Raw genomic sequence first — 20,839 nt, 5'->3', positions numbered from 1 at the left:
GACTGATACCAGAAATCGTTTGGGGCATTTCTAACACACTGCCACATTTTTTTCCTTTAGACACCCATTATTATCCAAATAAGGGTAATTGGTCAAAAAAAAAATTTAACCAATCCACTGCGCTAAAGATGGACCAGCCCATCTGCCATTTGCCCAAAATGCCCAATGGCCTGTCCGTTTCTGATTCCTGTTTTAACTCAGGTGCACCGTTGACCTGAGCATACTTGAGTTACTGTTGTAACATCATTATGAAAGCTGCCCAAGCACTTTTATAAGCACACATGTGGGTCTGCTAAGAAATAAGTCAATTATTTGAAGTGAACCCAGCAGAAATGTCAAGGTATATTAGATTGATTCACTAAGGAATCACCCTGGCTCTATTTTAAACCTTACTAGAAGACTCTGTTCCCTCCAAGTGAGCAAATCCCATGGAGGTATAATGATGACCTCATTTCTGGTGCCTGTATCATGGTCACTGCCTCAGGTCAGTGTATTAAATAGAGAGTTTGAGTTTGAGATGGTTAGAATGATCTGGATATAGCCAATGAGGATATCATTGTTTTCAAGGTCAGAGAAACAATATCAATAACTGTATTTATAGAAGTATATATATACACATTAGCTGTTTATAGATGCATTATTACTAATCACACTGTAATATTTAACAATTAATGCATCTGTAATGTGGTCCATCCCTGCCATGGCAGAACCAAGATTCGAACCCACACCACAACACAACACCACAACGTCCTCCAGAAGCACCAGTAATACCACTGACCCAAAAAAGCCAATGCAGTGCTGAGTCTGTGTCTAACAATAGCCCTACTTCAGGTTTCAGGAAGACAGTAGCGATGCTTACTTAGCCACAGGGTTCTTATTATACATTGACTCTTGGGGAGCCTAAAATGTCATGGGGGTGCCTGATGTCGATATCTTTGGCAATTGTGGGGTTGGGCCTCACATTGATATTTAAATTCGTTTGGGGGGGCTTCTGATCTGTTATGGGGGGTCCAGGGGTGTCTGAATTGACTGGAATTTAAATGGAATTGACCCCAACCCTGCTTGGTGATGATCAGTTTCTATTTTCACCATGTGTGAGTCATGAAGCGTATCCTAGTGGGGAAAAACTGCTAGCCAGATGTTCTGATGACATACTGCTGCCTGGGACTGAATGTTGGCCATTGTATTGTGACTGTGGGAACGCTGGATTCCTCTCAGGGTTTGACCTTCAACATAAGGGACTCTATTTATACTCTCTGTACACTTACACTCCGTTGCCACTAGATGGCACTATTTCTACCCCTATCAGTACCACACGCTGTGTATTTTTATTGGAGATCATGGTCAGAAAAGTCAGCAGTGACCCACTGCGTTCCATGACATCACATGACAGTCCCTCAACATTCACCATAGCCCAGCAAACCTGAGGACCTCTGAAATCTGAACTTGTAGCCATTCTGAAATACACACATTTCTCTACTAGTGTGCTCTGTAGGATACTGGGACTAGTACTCAATCGGAGGTCAATGGTACTTGGTGGTGACTGACACAGAAGCGCAATGTTTAGAGTGTAAGTGTTTTTAGACTTACTCCACCTTTCCAGAAGAACAAACCTTTTTTAACCCTATCCACTGGCCTGCCCTGCCTGAAATCACACTAACGTCTAGCTGTTTTAAAAGCTTGGTGGTAGCACTTATTTAGAGTCCTCTGTCATAAGGGGCTACATAACATATATCATATGTCAATAACATTCATGACATCTAGTGTCTCAACAGTTATCTCAACAATCCCGATGACACAAACCAATGTGTGGTTCAGCTAAATTGCTTGGTAAAACACCAGCCAACTTGCAAAATAACTAGATATGACATTATGCCACATCAGCTCTCACCTGTTAGGACATTATTATGACAGCAAGCAATTATTTGGCTTCTAGGAAAGCATGCTCAAGTAAAGTAATTCTGTGAACAGCACAGGCCTATCCCTTTACTTATGGTGATACAAGTGGAATTAGACTGCAGGGTCTGCAAATGTCGTTCGATTTCAGAAGACTGTGCTCTCCACTTACCTGCTGCTAGCTCACCTCACATCACTACCTTACACCAAACCAGCTAAGATAACTTTGATTTATCCAATTCAGTGCAAAAATGCACATCATCAGGCCCAGTAACAGTACATCTCCATAATCTATAATATGTTGTAAAAGCCTAACAGAGAGTTATAACATGTTATAATATTGTATTAGTGTTTCTGTTTGAATATGTTTGTGCTTTGTTGGCACTCAGCATTTGTTTTGGCATAAGATAATCTTTTTTTATTTCACCTTTATTTAACCAGGTAGGCCAGTTGAGAACAAGTTCTCATTTACAACTGCGACCTGGCCAAGATAAAGCAAAGCAGAGTTACACATAAACAATAACACAATAGAAAAATCTATGTACAGTGTGTGCAAATGTAGAAGAGTAGAGAGGTAAGGCAATAAATAGACCATAGAGGCGAAATAATTACAATTTAGCATTAACACTGGAGTGATAGATGTGCAGATGATGATGTGCAAGTAGAGATACTGTTGTGCAAAAGAGCAAGAGGATAAATAGCAATATGGGGATGAGGTAGTTGGGGGTGCTATTTACAGATTGGCTGTGTACAGGTACAGTGATCGGTAAGCTGCTCTGACAGCTGATGCTTAAAGTTAGCGAGGGAAATATAAGACTCCAGCTTCAGTGATTTTTGCAATTCGTTCCAGTCATTGGAAGCAGAGAACTGGAAGGAAAGGCGGCCAAAGGAAGTGTTGGCTTTGGGGATGACCAGTGAAATATACCTGCTGGAGCGTGTGCTACGGGTGGGTGTTGCTATGGTGACCAGTGAGCTGAGATAAGGCGGGGCTTTACCGAGCAAAGACTTATAGATGACCTGAAGCCAGTGGGTTTGGCGACGAATATGTAGTGAGGGCCAGCCAACGAGAGCATACAGGTCGCAGTGGTGGGGAGTATATGGGGCTTTGGTTACAAGACGGATGGCACTGTGATGGACTACATCCAGTTTGCTGAGTAGAGTGTTGGAGGCTATTTTGTAAATGACATTGCCGAAGTCAAGAATCGGTAGGATAGTCAGTTTTACGAGGGTATGTTTGGCAGCATGAGTGAAGGAGGCTTTGTTGTGAAATAGGAAGCCAATTCTAGATTTAATTTTGGATTGGAGATTCTTTGTCTGGAGTGTTTTTCTTCAGGACAATCGAGTACAGGCTTAACTGAAAGAACAACAAAGACGGAATGCAATATGACATTTTATTAAATAGTTTGGGGAATGGTCAGATGATGTGACAGAGAGTCTGCTGTCCTTTGGGGAAAGGAGTTCCTATGACTGGCCTTAAGGGTATTATAGCTGGTGGTGGTGGGGAGGTGGATGGTTGTTGAAAATTGTTGCTGAAAAAGAGCAAGTGAGAGAACATGGGAGAGTTTACATAAATACATCCCACGATTTACTGCCATTGGTTGTGAGTGAGGAAACTGATAGTTGCAAACGTGAGCCCATTGGTTAAACAGCAAGCGTGAGGAATGTGCATTATTGTGCCATGCTTATAGGCTATAAGGTAAATAGATGTACGACATTCCTCACTTGGCTTATAGGAAAGAGGAGAAGAAACAAGACGCCATGCTGATCATATTTTTGTATTCATTCCCACTAAGCCTGAAGAATAGGAAACAAAGTGAATGATGGTATGCTTACTGGATGAAGTTAAACGAGTATTCAGATCAGCCTTCCTGATTGAACTTTTGTAAAATAAATTTACCTCTGACTCTTGCCCCTAAATTCTGTTGCATGTTTTGGCCCTTTAAAACCTATTGATAACTTTTTGGGGCTGCGGTCAGGTTTTTGGAGCAACATGGTTAAGGCTATCATTGGAATCTTTATTTAGTTGAGATAAGCAAGTACTGTAGCAGAATTTTGGAGGTGCTTGGTTGCATAAAAAAATTGTTTAGAATTTTGTTTAATATTGACTTGCAATGTTAATCTGATTCTATACAACTCAGTCAAACTAGCATACGAAACATGTTACTGCTATTCAGTGGCGATTTTAGCATGTAAATCTTGGTGGGGGGAAAAAAAACAAGTGGGAATCATGCCTGTGAAGCCACTACACAACACTAAACAATACATTAATTGCACTATAACAGTGACAAACGGTGCCCACAAACTGCTAGGGCCTACATAAAGCTGTCCCAACAGCAGTCCCAACATCTTACCACTGCTACACCTGGCTATCAATGGAGCCTTGTCTGGCAGCGAAACAGTTAATTCAGCCTCATTTACTGCCTTTTAAAAAAACATAGCTGATATGGCTGATTTGCTTAAACAAATGTGGTTTCTAATGACAATTGAGATGTACAAACTATGGCATAAGGGGACGACAAGCAGATGAGGCAATCCGTAATTTTGATTAAGACATTAATGGGCGAGCTAGAATGGACATAGTCAATATAACTATTTGTTTAGCACTTTTGAAATGTACAGCGATTGAATTCAGTACATGGGCTGTTCTTACAGTATTCTCCCTGTACACCAAGTCAGAACCATATGATAAATAAAGGGCAATTATAATTTAAGCTTTATTTAACTAGGCAAGTTAGTTAAGAACAAATTCTTATTTACAATGACGGCCTACCCCGGCCAAACCCAGACGACGCTGGGCCGATTGTGCTCCACCCTATAGGACTCCCAATCACAGCTGGATGTGATACAGCCTGGATTGGAACCAGGGACTGTAGTGAAGCCTCTTGCACTGAGATGCAGTGCCTTAGACCACTGCGCCGTTCGGGAGCCCGAAGATCAATGACGTATGATAGTTTGACTAAGCAGACAATGAAAGCTCTTGCAATATTTTTTGATTACATTTCTCTAAAACAGGTTATAGGCTACATGTGCATGACCATGTCAGAACAGTAGGCAAAATTAAGAGGGGTAAATAGACCAAATTATTAGGGTGAGGCACATGGGCTACTAACATCTTACTACACAGCATACACAGTATTACTTTCTTAGCTACAGTATACATATCTCCAAGTCAAGTTTTCGAGTGTTCCGAGTTAACAGTTGTTTTGAGCGCGACACAAAGCATGCTTCATTGACAGCATGGCCAATGTTGAATGTTTATCATTTTAAACTTGGAAAAGAGCCCCTTAATCCCAGATTTGGGACCACACAGCCACTCCACTGAACAGCAGGCTAGTGGTTGCGCTGCAATGCATGCAGTTAACGTTAACCACTGTGACTGATTCCTTCTAAACCACTCATTGTTGATTTTGCGATTTCCAACTTGTTGTATAATGTTTATGTCGAATGGCCGATGTGCACCGATATGTTTTATCATTTCTCTTCATTATTTCTCTTCATATGACAAGGATTAAAAAGGATTTCCCAGTAGATTGTCAACTTTATTATTGATGATGACTGCTAGCTAAGATTTTGAAAGTATGATGTTGACATGATCAGTCCAATCAAAGCTACTGTACATATAACGTGATTTGGCGTAATTTTATCTGTGGCCAATGACCTTGAGCTTTCTTGGATGCAAACTTATAATGTAACTCTATGGCAGCACCCAAGGGGCTAGAATTTTCTATCTCTACCCTTAGACTTGGTGGTGACGTAGTGTCCCCATGAGTGACAGAACACTGAGCCAATCACGGCGCAACACTCTGTATTTTCTGCTGGCTTGCCTCACCACCACAGAAAGCACTGAGCTAGGCTGAAACACCTGCATTTTGGAGCTGCCTTACCCAAGAAAACAAAAAAGAGACTGTTTGTATGCGGCTTTATCAACTCAATTATATACACTACCGTTCAAAAGTTTGGGGTGCCTTAGAATTGTCCTTGTTTTTGAAAGAAAAGTTTTTTTTTGCGGGTACTATTTAATGAAGCTTCCAGTTGAGGACTTGTGAGGCGTCTGTTTCTCAAACTACACTCTAATGTACTTGTACTCTAGCACAGTTGTGTACCGGGGCCTCCCACTCCTCTTTCTATTCTGGTTAGAGACAGTTTGTGCTGTTCTGTGAAGTGAGTAGTACACAGCGTTGTATGAGATCTTCAGTTTTTTGGCAATTTCTCGCATTGAATAGCCTTCATTTCTCAGAACAAGAATAGACTGACAAGTTTCAGAAGAAAGTTATTTGTTTCTGGCCATTTTGAGCCTGTAATCAAACCCACAAATGCTGACGCTCCAGATACTCAACTAGTTTAAAGAAGGCCAGTTTTATTGCTTCTTTAATCAGAACAACAGTTTTCAGCTGTGCTAACATAATTGCAAAAGGGTTTTCTAATGATGCATTAGCCTTCTAGAATGATAAACTTGGATTAGCTAACACAACGTGCCATTGGAACACAGGAGTGATGGTTGCTGATAATGGGCCTCTGTACACCTTTGTAGATATTCCATAAAAATCAGCCGTTTCCAACTACAATAGTCATTTACAACATTAACAATGTCTACACTGTATTTCTGATCAATTTGATGTTATTTAATGGACCAAAAATGTGCTTTTCTTTCAAAAACAAGGACATTTCTACGTAACCCCAAACGTTTGAAAGGTAGTGTATATATATTTATTTTACATTGTTTGCAAACTGATGTGATGCCAAAATAACATGCAAAACAGGCAAGCCCCCCCCCCCCAAAAAACAATATACAGTATATATATTTTTTTGTTGCTAAAAAAGCCCCATCTTTCCTGAATGACAGATAATGCTGCTATTATATACATACATCATGATTGACATGGCAATAGCAAAAACACAATAGAGATAAGAAGGCAGGGATGCCTAGTACGTTTTGCAAAGCAAAAATATTCTATTCTATTCTGTCATCTGCCATAAATCTCCAGTTTGATTTTCATTTTTTCTTATATGAAAACCTCCCTGCTGTCATGATCATTCTATAAGGGATTCAAGCGGTCCTCTTTGAAAATGTATCTTTCCCACTGCTGCACACACATTAAACAGGACCAAAATACAGAGATGTGAGAACACATAAATCAGAAAAAGTTTAATAAAGGATCATGTCATCATTTTTCTTAATAAATGTAGCCTATATTTCCAACTCCAGTGAACTTGATGATAGATGGATAGATGTGTGAGGTAGTGAGACTTCTGAATTGGTCCCTGTTTGACAGTCACGTAGGAGAAAAAGGTCCTCCCCTTGTGTTTGCAAGGTTTTACTGCCCCCCTCCGTTACCCCTCATTCTCTCTCGATATTCCCATCCCCCCACTTTGTGTGGATGTCGATGTTACCAACGCCGCTTATGAGAAACCACCGAAGCAAACCTTGGAGAACACCGCCAGCATTGAACAAGGGAAATCAGTGACTCCGGACTCAGCATAAAATTAAAGACGAGGTGCTCCACGATAATAAATTCCCTTGGACATTTGGTGAGTTTGATATCATAACGTGTTCATAGTCTTGGAGACAGACGTGTCCTGCCTGATAATGTAAATATATATATATTTGCTATGCATATATAAAAAATGTAATGGACATGCATGTTGTAAAATATTACAAATGTGTAAGACTAGGCTACACGTTCCAAGCCATAGGTCGCTGTGGTCCATTGGCAAATAAAACCAGACATAAGTGTGTAACAATGTAATCGCCGGAGCAACGGCCTTGGATCTCAAGGATGCATTATAAAATGTGACATGGGCTGAGAGCGAGTGCAGAGGAAACGCAGCCGACCCCTTTTCCTGGCTATACATTTTTTCTACTCATGTAGCAGCAGATCGGATTTTGGTAAAGATATGTGCGGCTCAAAATGGTGTCGGGAGTTTGACTGTGTGACCATTTTAAAAGCCAAGTGAATTTCTGAGCGCAGCAATTATTTCAGGAGTCCACACGAGAGAGAGGGCACATAGGGAAAACTATTAATTTTCACTTTTTCATATCAGCTGGACGCAAGTATTTTTTTCAGTGTGATTTGGAACAAGACCTGACAGTATTGTATGCGTACAATAGCTGCTGGGAAATGTTTTTGTTATGACTCACAATTTGCGGTGGTTATGATGCGTTTGGGAAGTAGGCTGATACGATGGCAAAATAGCCAGAAGCTATGAAGTTACAATAGGAGGTGGACTAATTGCGCAAGGTAACAAATATGGTCACATCTAAGCTGTTTAATAATATAAGCATGCATCATACAAATTATACTGTAAACACTACAATATAACAACAAGAATAAGAATAATGCTTCATTATGAAAATATTGTACCTGTTTTTCATTTCATTTTGAAGGAACCGATCACTAGCCAATGGCCTATTGCATGTCCAAACATTTTACATTTTGGAAAATGTAGTTGACAATTGCTGCTGCTTTGAAAGTATGGACGTTCAATAAGCAAAACGTTGTGGAACCTTGCAGATAGAAATGTCATGAATATATAAAGCTGACATGATTCCAGGTAAACACTGGACTGTGATGTCGGGGCGCCGAATCTGCTGCTCGCCATCTGTGTGAGTGTGAGTGCCGCTATGTGCTCTGCTGGGCTCCAGAGGGCAGTGAGACAAAACACACCCCAGAGATGTGGGGGCACTCCATTATCTGTGGAGATGCACTTGTTCCAGTGTTAATGTTTTAATGTGTCTAAATGGCTAATTTCTTTGTTATTGATATATTGTTTCTCATGGGGCGGCAGGTAGCCTAGTGGTTAGAGCGTTGGGCCAGTAACCGAAAGGTTACTAGATCGAATCCCCGAGCTGACAAGGTAAATAATCTGTCGTTCTGCCCCCGCTGTAATTGTAAATAATAATTTGTTCATAACTGACTTGCCTAGTTAAATGATTTAATGACTAGCTAGGCCATGTTTAAACTCAGAATGTTGTTTCTTTATCGGATGTTGTTTCTTTATTCTTTATGTGGCGGTCAGTGCCGTTTAAGACACTTTTTTAAATTTAAATTAGTGTTATTTCTATTACAGCATATTCCATTCACCCAGTTTAACATCGATAGGTTTAGGCTACTACATGATATAAAAATGTTCCCTATACCCATCATGAGGTTGCTACAACCTAGCCTATGAATTCAACGTAGGTGCACACAGGTCGAGAGAATGATTTTAGGTCACAGACAGTGACACTTCGACAGACAGTGACACATTCGATATCGCCTTGTACACTCCTGCCTGCATCTAGCTGACCTAGGGTGTAATCATTAGTCCAACAGTTGCAAACAACAGTTTCTTTTCGACAAATTCAGATATGTTTATCCCCGTTTCGTTCCGCTTGCTTTCGTTTAAGAAACGTTTTTCAACAGAATCGGCGGAATGAATGCACCTCTGATGACACGCAAACAGTTCAAGTTCATAGCCACATACAAACAGCTCGTTGTATTCCTTCTCGCAAATACGCGCTCTCTTCTCACCTTTTCCCTTCGTTTGTGGACATCAATGCACAACACATCAGCTGTCTGTGACCAGGCCAAAAAAACTTTCCAAGCCAAACCTTCATATCATCACCGCAGCTAGCTCACTATATTAGCTAAAGTAACGTCATAGTCAACATAGCTAAAAGAACTAATGCGTTAGTATACCCGCTACAATCATGCAGTACAGTGTAGTAAGCAGTTTAGCAGTTACACCGGCAGTCACCAGTGGCAATAAATGAGTAAAACCAAAAGCTTACCTTGACTAGGAAGAGTTCCAGTGTTGGATAGTCATAGCCAGCTAGCTAATATAGCATCCCTCTGTTTGAGTAGGCTAAACTAGCTAGCTGCATTTGCTAGCTAAGTAAGTGAAAGTGAAAAATGTTTACAAAATATCTCTCTTTCTGTTTTGCTCCTCCTTAATTTTTAAACAAATTAATTTGTTCAAAACTGTTCAACTATTGTCTTTCTCTCGCTGAGTCAATTACTCACCACATTTTATGCAGTGCAGTGTTAGCTAGTTGTAGCTTATGCTTTCAGTATTCAATCTCTGATCCTTTGATTGGGTGGACAACATGTCAGTTCATGCTGCAAGAGCTCTGATATGTTGGAGGATGTCCTCCGGAAGTTGTCATGATTGCCGTGTAAGTCTATGGAAGGGGTGAGAACCATGAGTTTCTTAGGTCTTGTATTGAAGTCAATGTACCCAGAGGAAGAAAGAAGTTAGCTGTCCTCCGGGTACACAATGGTGCTACCCTACAGATTGCTGTTGAGGCTACTGTAGACCTTGATTTAAAAAAAGTGAGTTTTAATCAATTATTTGGTGAGGTGAATATATTCTTTATCATTTTATCTAAAAAGGATAACTTTTAACATGTTTTACAATTTAAATTTTTATGAAATTCACTGAGGAGGATGGTCCTCCCCTTCTTCCTCTGAGGAGCCTCCACTGATACATACAAAGTTTAGTGTAATCAATGTGTTTTTGGCCAGTTGCCAGGCTGTTTGTAGTAGGGATGGACAATTTTGCCTAATTTTTTAACTGAAATTTGTAGTTTTTCTGTTAAAACGATAAAAAAAATCATAAAATTCCACATCAATTCACAATGCAGAATAATGGTCCTGTTATGTATGTATGACTGCTAGGGCCTGGCAATGGAATTACAGTGGCTTGCGAAGGTATTCACCCCCTTGGCATTTTTCCTATTTTGTTGCCTTACAACCTGGAATTAATTTTTTTTTTGGGGGGGTTGTATCATTTCATTTACACAACATGCCTACCGCTTTGAAGATGCAAAATATTTTTTATTGTGAAACAAACAAGAAATAAGCCAAAATAACAGAACTTGAGCATGCATAACTATTCACCCCCCCAAAGTCAATACTTTGTAGAGCCACCTTTTTCAGCAATTACAGCTGCAAGTCTCTTGGGGTACATCTCTATAAGCTTGGCACATCTAGCCACTGGGAATTTTGCCCATTCTTCAAGGCAAAACTACTCCAGCACCTTCAAGTTGGATAGGTTCCGCTTGTGTACAGCAATCTTTAAGTCATACCACAGATTTTCAATTGGATTGAGGTCTGGGCTTTGACTAGGCCATTCCAAGACATGTAAATGTTTCCCCTTAAACCACTCGAGTGTTGCTTTAGCAGTATGCTTAAAGCTCCTTCAGGGTTATCTTTGGTCTCTGTTGCCTCTGATTAATGCCCTCCTTGCCTGGCCCGTGAGTTTTGGTTGGCAGCCCTCTCTTGGTAGGTTTGTCATGGTGCCATATTCTTTCCATTTTTAATAATGGATTTAATGGTGCTCTGTGGGATGTTCAAAGTTTCAGATATTTTTTTATAACCCAACTCTGATCTGTACTTCTCCACAACTTTGTCCCTGATCTGTTTGGATTGCTCCTTGGTCTTCATGGTGCCGCTTGCTTGGTGGTGCCCCTTGATTAGTGATGTTGCAGACTCTGGGGCCTTTCAGAACAGGTGTATATATACTGAGATCATGTGACAGATCATGTGACAGTTAGATTGCACACAGGTGGACTTTATTTAACTAATTATGTGAATTATTTAGGGACTTCATAGCAAAGGGGGTGAATACATCTGCACGCACCACTTTTCCTTTTTTTATTTTTTAGACATTTTTGAAACAAGTTATTGAAAAAAAATTCACTTCACCAATTTGGACTATTTTGTGTATGTCTATTACAAGAAATCCAAATAAAAATCTATTTAAATGACAGGTTGAAACGCAATAAAATAGGAAAAACGCCAAGGGGGATGAATACTTTTGCAAGGCACTGTATATCTACCGCAGTCATATACCCTTGAAAGCGCCTCAGCTACGGCATGTTTGTTTAATGCTGACACAAAACCTTGTCTGAAGATAGTTTCGAAGCGCAACGAAATGGGTATTTGACTTGTCTGTAAAGGAATGCTGCTTCTGAAGCTGGACTAACGTCCATCACTAGGTGACCAGAACTGTCAATCAAATGATATCGAGCTGCTGTGTGCAGCCTGCCTGCTGCCTGCACGTAGACCACTCTCTCCAAAAAAGTACACTAAAGTTAAATACTGTGACTTACCAGGACATTTAGTAGAAAGAAAATACATCTTCCACTAGGAATCGACTTCTAAGATTCACAATTTTTTAACAGATGAGACTGATTAGTGTCCATACTTCCGAGAACACAAACACTTGCATCTTTCATAGCAAGCGACAGAGGGAAGAGAGGAACAGTATAGGCAGGTCAACAACCTGGCAGACGGAGTCAGAACCGTGCACTAGGCCATCTATCGGCAATCAAAAGCTGCATGTAATGCTGTATTTCACAGACTGAAGACTGAACACACACTCGCATCATTAGCGAAGAGAAAGAGCAGGCGAGCCAGCTGCACTGTGATTTTAGTTTTGTGGGAAAAACAAACAAAAAACACTTTTTCCGTTAGGGATTTTTCTTAACGTTAAGGATCCCAATTTTGTTAAAACGTTCACACCCATAGTTTGTAGTGAAAGCCGCAGTGCTGTGAAGTTGTATCCACTAATGATTAAGGTCAGTATTGGGAGAGGAGAAGCTGATCCTAGATCTGTACCTAGGGGAAACTTGTGTGAAGGGGAGGGGTCAGGTCAGTGGGAGGATCGGACTAAGAAGTAGGAAGCTGATTGGCTCGTTGCTCTGTCCTTAGGGGCAGTCATGTCTGATGGAATCAGAACTGGCCCTGGACCGCCCTCCTTCACTCTGCCAGAGGCAGGCGATGCTAAAACGAATCTCTACACACACATACTGGCGAACACGCACATCCCAAACACACAGTAGCAAACACACTTGCAGTAACAACTCATTCCCACACTCACACACTCACTCTGACACACTTTCCCTCTCACACACACACACACACACATAACAGGGTTTCTGTTACAAAAATGTGGAGTCGGACATTTGACCGGTAGCATTTTAAATTTACCTGACATTTGAGAAATTTACAGGACGCATATGTATTGGTTGTGTAAGGGCGTCCACTCACAGTGCTCAGAATAACAGACATCACATTTAGATTATGGTAGTTCATCTTAACAGAACATGCAACTCCAGGGTGCAACGGGGTGCGTCCTTACCGAATTCCGATGCACACTTTGAAGATGTTAGAATAACTGTTCACATTTGCTTTTCCTCAGCCAACAAAACAAGTAACAGACAGAAAAATCACTAGTCTATGTCAATCTATTATACCCCATAGTAGAAAAGTTGACCTATACTATTGGTCAGCGGGTCATTCTGTGCAAAAAATAAATAGCCTATTCCAAACTAACTCTGGCAGAGTTGTGGGACGATAGATCCCAAATTCATACAACCAGTACATCAAAATAACTTTAATAGGCATTGAGGTTGATGCAACAGATCAAAATGTGTAGCTTAAAATGTTGATAAACTATTGTTTCTTCACATTATAAGGGCAGCAATGCACACACGATAGTAGGCTACGAGCGAATGTTTGTGGGGAAAAACCTTTGTCAAATGTGCACTGTACATTCGGATGAAAATATCAGTTAGAAATGTTTAACAACTAGCATGGGTTGCTAATATGACTAGGATTGTGCCTTTGGCTACTGGACAATGAAAGAAAGTTGATTTGAAAACCAATAGAACATGAGAGAAATGGGCTACTTGTTTCAATGGCATATAGAAGTCTTTATAAAATATTTGCCTCCACGTTTATATAAACAGATTTTGGCACGGCTACTTTGAAGCAAGGTAAAATGTTCAGGTTTCACATAATTAAGTTTATATTTTCAAAATGCATACTAGCTCCAATTCACATTGCAAAGTGGTTTGACACGCTGAAGCCTGCCTACCATTGCCTAAGCACTTGAATGGCGAATGGGAAGCACGCTTCAATTACCAGTTGAAAAATACAAATAGTAGCTATTTTTAATCGTGACCATCAAAACTGTTTTTAACACACGATTGCATTTAGAATTGTTGTACAATGATTGGGCTTATAAAAGCGGATGTTTGACTCCACTCAAACTAGGCCCTGTATCTGTAAGCAGAATTATGCAAATTAACCTAGAGACCAATAAGCATGACCGGTCAAATGTATTTGCATCGGCTGGTATTTCCATCAATGAATAGGCAAAAAGCATTATTTTGCAATGGGATTTTTTTCTTCTCCTGGACAATTGGCCGGTGACAATTGTATTTACCGGCTTAAAAAAAAATGTGTCCAAAAGCCGGCTATTAACTTCTTATGGCTGCAGGGGCAGTATTGAGTAGCTTGGATGAAAGGTGCACAGAGGTGCCCAGAGTAAACGGCCTGCTCCTCAGTCATAGTTGCTAATATATGCATATTATTATTAGTATTGGATAGAAAACACTCTGAAGTTTCTAAAACGGTCTGAATTATGTCTGTGAGTATAACAGAATTCATATGGCAGGCAAAAACCTAAGAAAAAATCCAAACAGGAAGTGGGAATTCTGAGGCTGGTCGATTTTCAACCAAGATCCTATTGAAATCATAGCGAGATATGGATGAGTTTGCACTTCCTACGGCTTCCACTAGATGTCAACAGTCTGTAGAACCTTGTCTGATGCCTCTACTGTGAAGGGGGGCCGAATGAGAGGGGAATTAGTCAGGTCTGCCATGACGTGACCATGCTTTGACCATGCACGTTCACATGAGAGGGAGCTCTGACACACACACACACCCAGTGAGGCATGCAGGCTCACAGTGAAAATAGTGGTAATTTAATCTCTTGGCTGACTGCTGGCTGACAAATAATTTTCTATCTCAGGGAGGAGAGGAGTGCGATCTTGAAATGGTTTCTGTTGTCAAAATTGAGGAGAGAGAGAAAGAAACAGTCCTTGGCGGGCTCTATGCAAGCTCTAGTCAAAAGTAGTGCACTATGTAGTCTAAAGTAGTGCACTATATAGGGAATAGGATGCCATTTTGGATGCTTCCCATCTCATTCTCCAGTCCTGCAGCATCTGTAACTGCTCTGTTTTGCTGTAGTAAAGGAGGCACAAAAAACGCATCCCTCCTTTCTCTACCTCCTCTGACGTCATAGGTTCATTCCTTTCCTCTCTTCCTCTAACCTCCATATGTTCTCTTGAGCTCTTCCCTCCCCTTCATTTGTGGGATTTGATGAAGAGCTGAGTAGTAACCGGCCTCCCGGGTGGCGCAGTGGTCTAGGGCACTGCATCGCAGTGCTAGCTGCGCCACCAGAGTCTCTGGGTTCGCGCCCAGGCTGGGCTGGGTTCGCGCCCAGGCTCTGTCGCAGCCGGCCGCAACCGGGAGGTCCGTGGGGCGACGCACAATTGGCATAGCGTCGTCCGGGTTAGGGAGGGTTTGGCCGGTAGGGATATCCTTGTCTCAGTATGTAAAAATGTAATAAAATGTATGCACTCTACTGTAAGTCGCTCTGGATAAGAGCGTCTGCTAAATGACTAAAATGTAAATGTAAAATGTAGCTGACAGACACAGGGTTTTTATATGGGTTAGCTCAGGGCTGGAATGTGTGTACAAAATTATCTTCTGCCGTTCCATAGGCCTCCTCTATGTACTGTGGAATGATGGAATGTCGGAGTTGTTTTTTTGGAACGTTGTACCTCTGAACCCTCCCGAGGAGGCTGCCAAAGGGGGTGCGTTTGAGTCTACAATGACTCGTAACAACATTAGGATGCCTATCAGCTCTTAACCCATAGCTTTGTCTCACTTTATCTCGATAGGTACAGCCTGGTATGTAAAAAAAAAGACAACAAATTTCCACTCAAATCTCCACTCCAGTCCTTTCTCATCGCTTATAGTTGAGGATGAGGATTCAGCACTGGACTTGAAAGAGGAGATCAATAGAATAAGCTCGAAAGATGTTGTTTGCTTTGACTCGATCATAAGTCACTCTCTCTCGCGCTGCCATTTTGTTTACCTTGATCCGAGTGTCTGCGTCTGAGGAGACTATAATAGCCGCCGTGTCATGCCGCCTGTGGGTGGCAAGAATGTAAACACTTGTTTGCCGTCGGGGAGCAAAATGCGAAAAATGTATCTCCTTCTTGGAGACACTCGGTGCTCGATATACGGGGCCTGGCAACAGACAGCCCTACACAATCAGGAGTGGAGTAGTCCTGGCTGCAATGCATTCCAATGACGCGCAGCTAAGCTACAACGCTCCTGCAAAGCTCCTGAAAAGTTCTGGAGCTTGGCGAGCCAAAGCGTTGTACTATCTAGTCAACTCTCCTCTCCATCTATCAGAGAGTAGCCTGCAGTGGTGTGTGCTACTATATAGCTCTTTAACTCTGTATCAGCAGGTTTTTCATTTGAAAAAGGAAGAATAAAATTAGGAAGGGAGAGAAAAGGAGAAAGGAGGTGATTAAAGGCAATAGATGGTGCTGGGTGATAGGATAAGGAATTAGTGATTCTGGGAGATTCTTTTGAAGGTAGCCTATCAGAGGTGTGCAAGTCATCACATTGACCTTCTAACCTGGCTGTGCTAAATAGCAAGGCAATATCATGGATAGGATCAGATCTACAGATGTCAGATCTTAACTTGATCACTCTTGTTGCAGAGAATTTTCCTGATGCATCAGGAAAATGAGCCTTGTGATTGGCTAAAAATGAGCAGTTCTCTTTCTTTCCACTCAGGGGCAGTCGAGTCATTGGGATCAGGGCTCAGTATCTTCAAATAATGTTCTCTACAGGCTTAGGTCCTATTACTGCAACATTGAAATGTACACATACACATCAACAATCGTTGTTTTATATAGCTTAATAACACAAGATAGTTATTGGTCTCCACTAGGCTATGACATACAAGTGTCTAGTGTGGGGCCTCCTGAGTGGTGCAGCGGTCTAAGGCTTGAGGTGTCACTACAGACCCGGTTCAATCCCAGACTGTGTCACAGCCGGCCTTGACCGGGAGACCCATGAGGCGGCGCACAATTGACCCAGCATCGTCCGGGTTAGGGGAAGATTTGGCCTGCTGGGATTTCCTTGTCCCATTGCACTCATACTCCTGCAAGCTGACTTCGGTTGCCAGCTGGATGGTGTTCCCTCCGACACATTGGCGTGGCTGGCTTCTGGGTTAAATGAGCAGTGTGTCAAGAAGCAGTGTGGCTTGGCAGGGTCGTGGTTCAGAGGACACATGGCTCTCGACCGAGTCTGGATGGGAGTTTCAGTGATGGGACAAGACTGTAACTACCAATTGGGGAGAAAAAGGGGTGAAGATAAAACAATATATATTTTTTTATAATAAGAAGAATCTAGTGTATCCGAAGGTTACGAATGAAGTGTCAAAATTGAGTTAAATCGTGGCCTGGGGTGGTGTAGCAGTTAGGGCCACTGCCTTCAGCGTATGTATAGGTCTACCGTGTTGGTGTGGGTTTGATTCTGCCCCAAGCCCTTCTGATACAAATAATGCAGTCTACTGATTGACTTGATGTAGTTAGACATTTCAAATATGGACAGTCCAGGGGCATAGATTATTTTTCTTGATAAGAAATTACCATACCAGACACTTTTGGATAACATAAATAGTAAGCAAATAAAATAACAGTACACTAACATTAGTTTCCATTCATAAAAAGTGTTGGGTAAATTGCCACAGTAGATTGCCATGGAAAATTAGGAAATACTTTATTTCTATTGTACAGAATGCTTGTCAAATAGATAAATCGCCCTTAGTCTGCTCAAAAAGGACTAAATTGTTCCGATGACAATACCAACCAGAGGGCAAACATATCTTTGGTCATTTTTGCACCTTATGGTAAACTGTGACAACAAACCAAAAAGACAAACATTTATTTGACATTAATTTATTGTTAAAGCCTGTCAGCACCATCTTGCAAATGTCCCCCAGCACAGGTATTCTTCAAAGAAGACTGACGTCAAACAAAGTCCGTAGGCTGTACAGTTTCAATTTCGGTCATTCAATGTTGATTGAATATCTAACAATGTGCACAATTTCATAAAAAGGTATATGGTACTCGAGACATTGGAATAATTTTACAATTTCAATAGCATTAATAAACATTTATTTTACATTATCGTTTCAAGTACATGTGATGGTGAATGCATACAAAAAATATTTACACCAAGTGTGATGTTTAATTTTTCACTCAGAATGAGCAGGTAAGTGTTACAACGGTCAAACAATCAATACTGAAATGTCAATATCAATCATGTTACTAGTATGCAAATCAGACACATTTCACCATGGAATTAAATTGACGTAAAAAGTTTTTTGTTGTTGCATTTTAGCTAACCTTAACCCTTTTCCTAACCTTAACCTACTCCTCCTAGCCTGCTATGAAAAGTACATTTTTGACAAACGCTGTAACCCTTTTTGGCTGGTCCATTCTCCTTCCCCCTCGGTTGTGCTGCAACAAGCAGTAAATAAAAAGACACACACACAAAACAATCTTGATTTATATATGGCACAAAAAGCTTACTGAGATGATACACTGACTGTATTACAGAGGTGCTTATAGGCCCTGCCATAAAAACAGAATGACATTTAGACATACACACAGAGAGAGCGTGAGAGAGAGCAATGCGTGGGATGATGCTGTGGGGAACTGACCTGTAGATCTAGCTAATGTTAGCTAGCTACATGGTTGACACTGCAGCTAGCTAGCTAGCTTAGACAGCTTATCTAGTTGTAACCTAATGTGATAGCTAGTTAGCTATTGCCACACATCTTATTAATCTAGTCACTCTTTATGCCAATGACAAGATGGCAAGTTAGGCAAACAAAAAGAGATCATATGGGGAGCTAAAAACAGGAGATTAAACTTTTTCTGTTAGATTCTGGGTTAGCCAAAGCTAGCTAACTAGATAGCTAGTTAGCTAGCTACACCATATATACAAAAGTATGTGGACATCCCTTCAAATTAGTGGATTTGGCTATTTCAGCCACACTCGTTGCTGACAGGTGTATAAAATCAAGCACACCACCATGCAATCTCCATAGACAAACATTGGCAGTAGAATGGCCTTTACTGAAGAGCTCATTGACTTTCAACATGGCACCGTCATAGGATGCCATCTTTCCCACAAGTCAGTTTTCTGCCCTGCTAGAGCTGCCCCGGTCAACTCTAAGTGCTGTTGTGAAGTGAAGTGGAAATGTCTAGGAGCAACAATGCCTCAGTCCCGAAGTTGTAGGCCACACAAGCTCACAGAACGGGACCGCAGAGTGCTGAAGCATATAGCACGTAAAAATCACTACCGAGTGCCAAACTGCCTCTGGAAGCAATATCAGCACAAGAACTGTTCATCAGGAGCTTCATGAAATGGGTTTCCATGGCCGAGCAGCTACACAACAAGCCTAAGATCACCATGTGCAATGCCAAGCGTTGGATGAAGTGGTGTAAAGCTCGCCGCCATTGGAATCTGGAGCAGCGGAAACATGTTCTCTGGAGTAATGAATCGCACATCACCATCTGACAGTCTAACGGACAATTCTGGGTTTGGAGGATGCCAGGAGAACGCTACATGCCCGAATGCATAGGGCAAACTGTAAAGTTTGGTGGAGGAGGAATAATGGTCTGGGTCTGTTTTTCATGGTTCGGGCTAGGCCCCATAGTTCCAGTGAAGGGAAATCTTAACGCTACAGCATACAATGACATTCTAGATGATTCTGTGCTTCCAACTTTGTGGCAACAGTTAGGAGAAGGCCCTTTCCTGTTTCAGCATGACAATGCCCCCATGTACAAAGCGAGGTCCATACAGAAATGCTTTGTCGAGAACTGATTGGCTCAAACATTAAGAATGAAAGAAATTCCACAAATTAACTTTTAACAAGGCACACCTGTTAATTGAAATGCATTCCAGGTGACTACCTCATGAATCTGGTTGAGAGAATGCCAAGAGTGTGCAAAGCTGTCATCAAGGCATAGGGTGGCTACTTTGAAGAATCTCAAAAATAAAATATATTTTGATGTGTTTAACACTTTTTTGGTTACTAAATGATTCCATATGTGTTATTTCATAGTTTTGATGTCTTTGTTATTATTCTACAATGTAGAAAATAGTCAAAATAAAGAAAAACAGGGAATGAGTAGGTGTGTCCAAACTTTTGACTGGTACTGTATATCTTAGAAATACTTATCTTACTCCAGAAATATATCATATTCCAAAGGCAGAAGGTAATTAAAGTGCAACTTACCTCTTACCGCATCTGGCTAAGAACCCAAGAACAAAACTAAAGAGAAGTGCGCTTCACTGCAAGTGCCGTGGTGGAGATAATACTGGGTTTGACGGACAACTTTGAGAGCCAACGAACTTAACCCTTTGACACTTATGAACATACGGGTGTGGTCATTCTACAGCGGTCCCTACAGTGTGCACTCAAACCGGTGTGATTAGAACACTTATTTAGAACGTCAAGTTACGATTGACGCAACAGTCAGCATTTGAGCTGGCCACAGTTTTTTCACAAACATTTTGCACAAACACAGTTTTATCGTGTCAACCTAAGATAAGATGTTACAAGATGACTTGGGTCTGTTTGCAGTATGCATGTTGAAGGGGGTGTGTCGTCTACCATCATTCACTTCCGGAAGTACTGGAAAGACGAGTGAACCATCCCTTTACCTCATTTTGTTATAACATCTTTGGTCTGACAGACGTTTACGTTACAACCAGAATGCATTGTATGATGTCAACAAACATGGTGCCACATATAGCTGGTAATTAGCTTAGCATTAGCTCATCATAATCAGTACAACCTTCAAAAAAGTATTTTACAGACATTACATTCTATGAAAGAATTGGAATGCATGATTTGTCATCATTTTACATGAAAAAGCATGACCCTCCTCAATTTTCCTCCGGGTAACAATTGTGTACATTTTGACCACTCCCTAACAGAATGTTGAGATAGAAATAGATTGTGTAGAATAGGGAATCGTGTCGGTGGTATCCATTACATTTATATCTGCAAC

The 20,839-nt window shown here is 41.1% G+C and overlaps 1 protein-coding gene across 1 annotated transcript in view; it reads left to right on the top strand.

Moving 5' to 3' along the window:
• Nucleotides 1–7,282: 7,282 nt before the first annotated feature.
• The window catches only part of LOC120056782 (protein FAM168A-like), a 49,241-nt gene continuing 35,684 nt past the window's right edge, over nucleotides 7,283–20,839 (top strand). The window contains exon 1 of the mRNA XM_039004988.1: nucleotides 7,283–7,425. The gene's annotated coding sequence lies outside the window, so the exon portion shown is untranslated. The remainder of the gene's footprint in view (nucleotides 7,426–20,839) is intronic.

Source organism: Salvelinus namaycush, chromosome 12 (genome assembly GCF_016432855.1).
Source record: "Salvelinus namaycush isolate Seneca chromosome 12, SaNama_1.0, whole genome shotgun sequence".
In the NCBI taxonomy this organism is placed as follows: Eukaryota; Metazoa; Chordata; class Actinopteri; order Salmoniformes; family Salmonidae; genus Salvelinus; species Salvelinus namaycush.
Note: the sequence above shows the minus strand (reverse complement) of the source record. Positions and strands in the feature narration are given on the sequence as shown.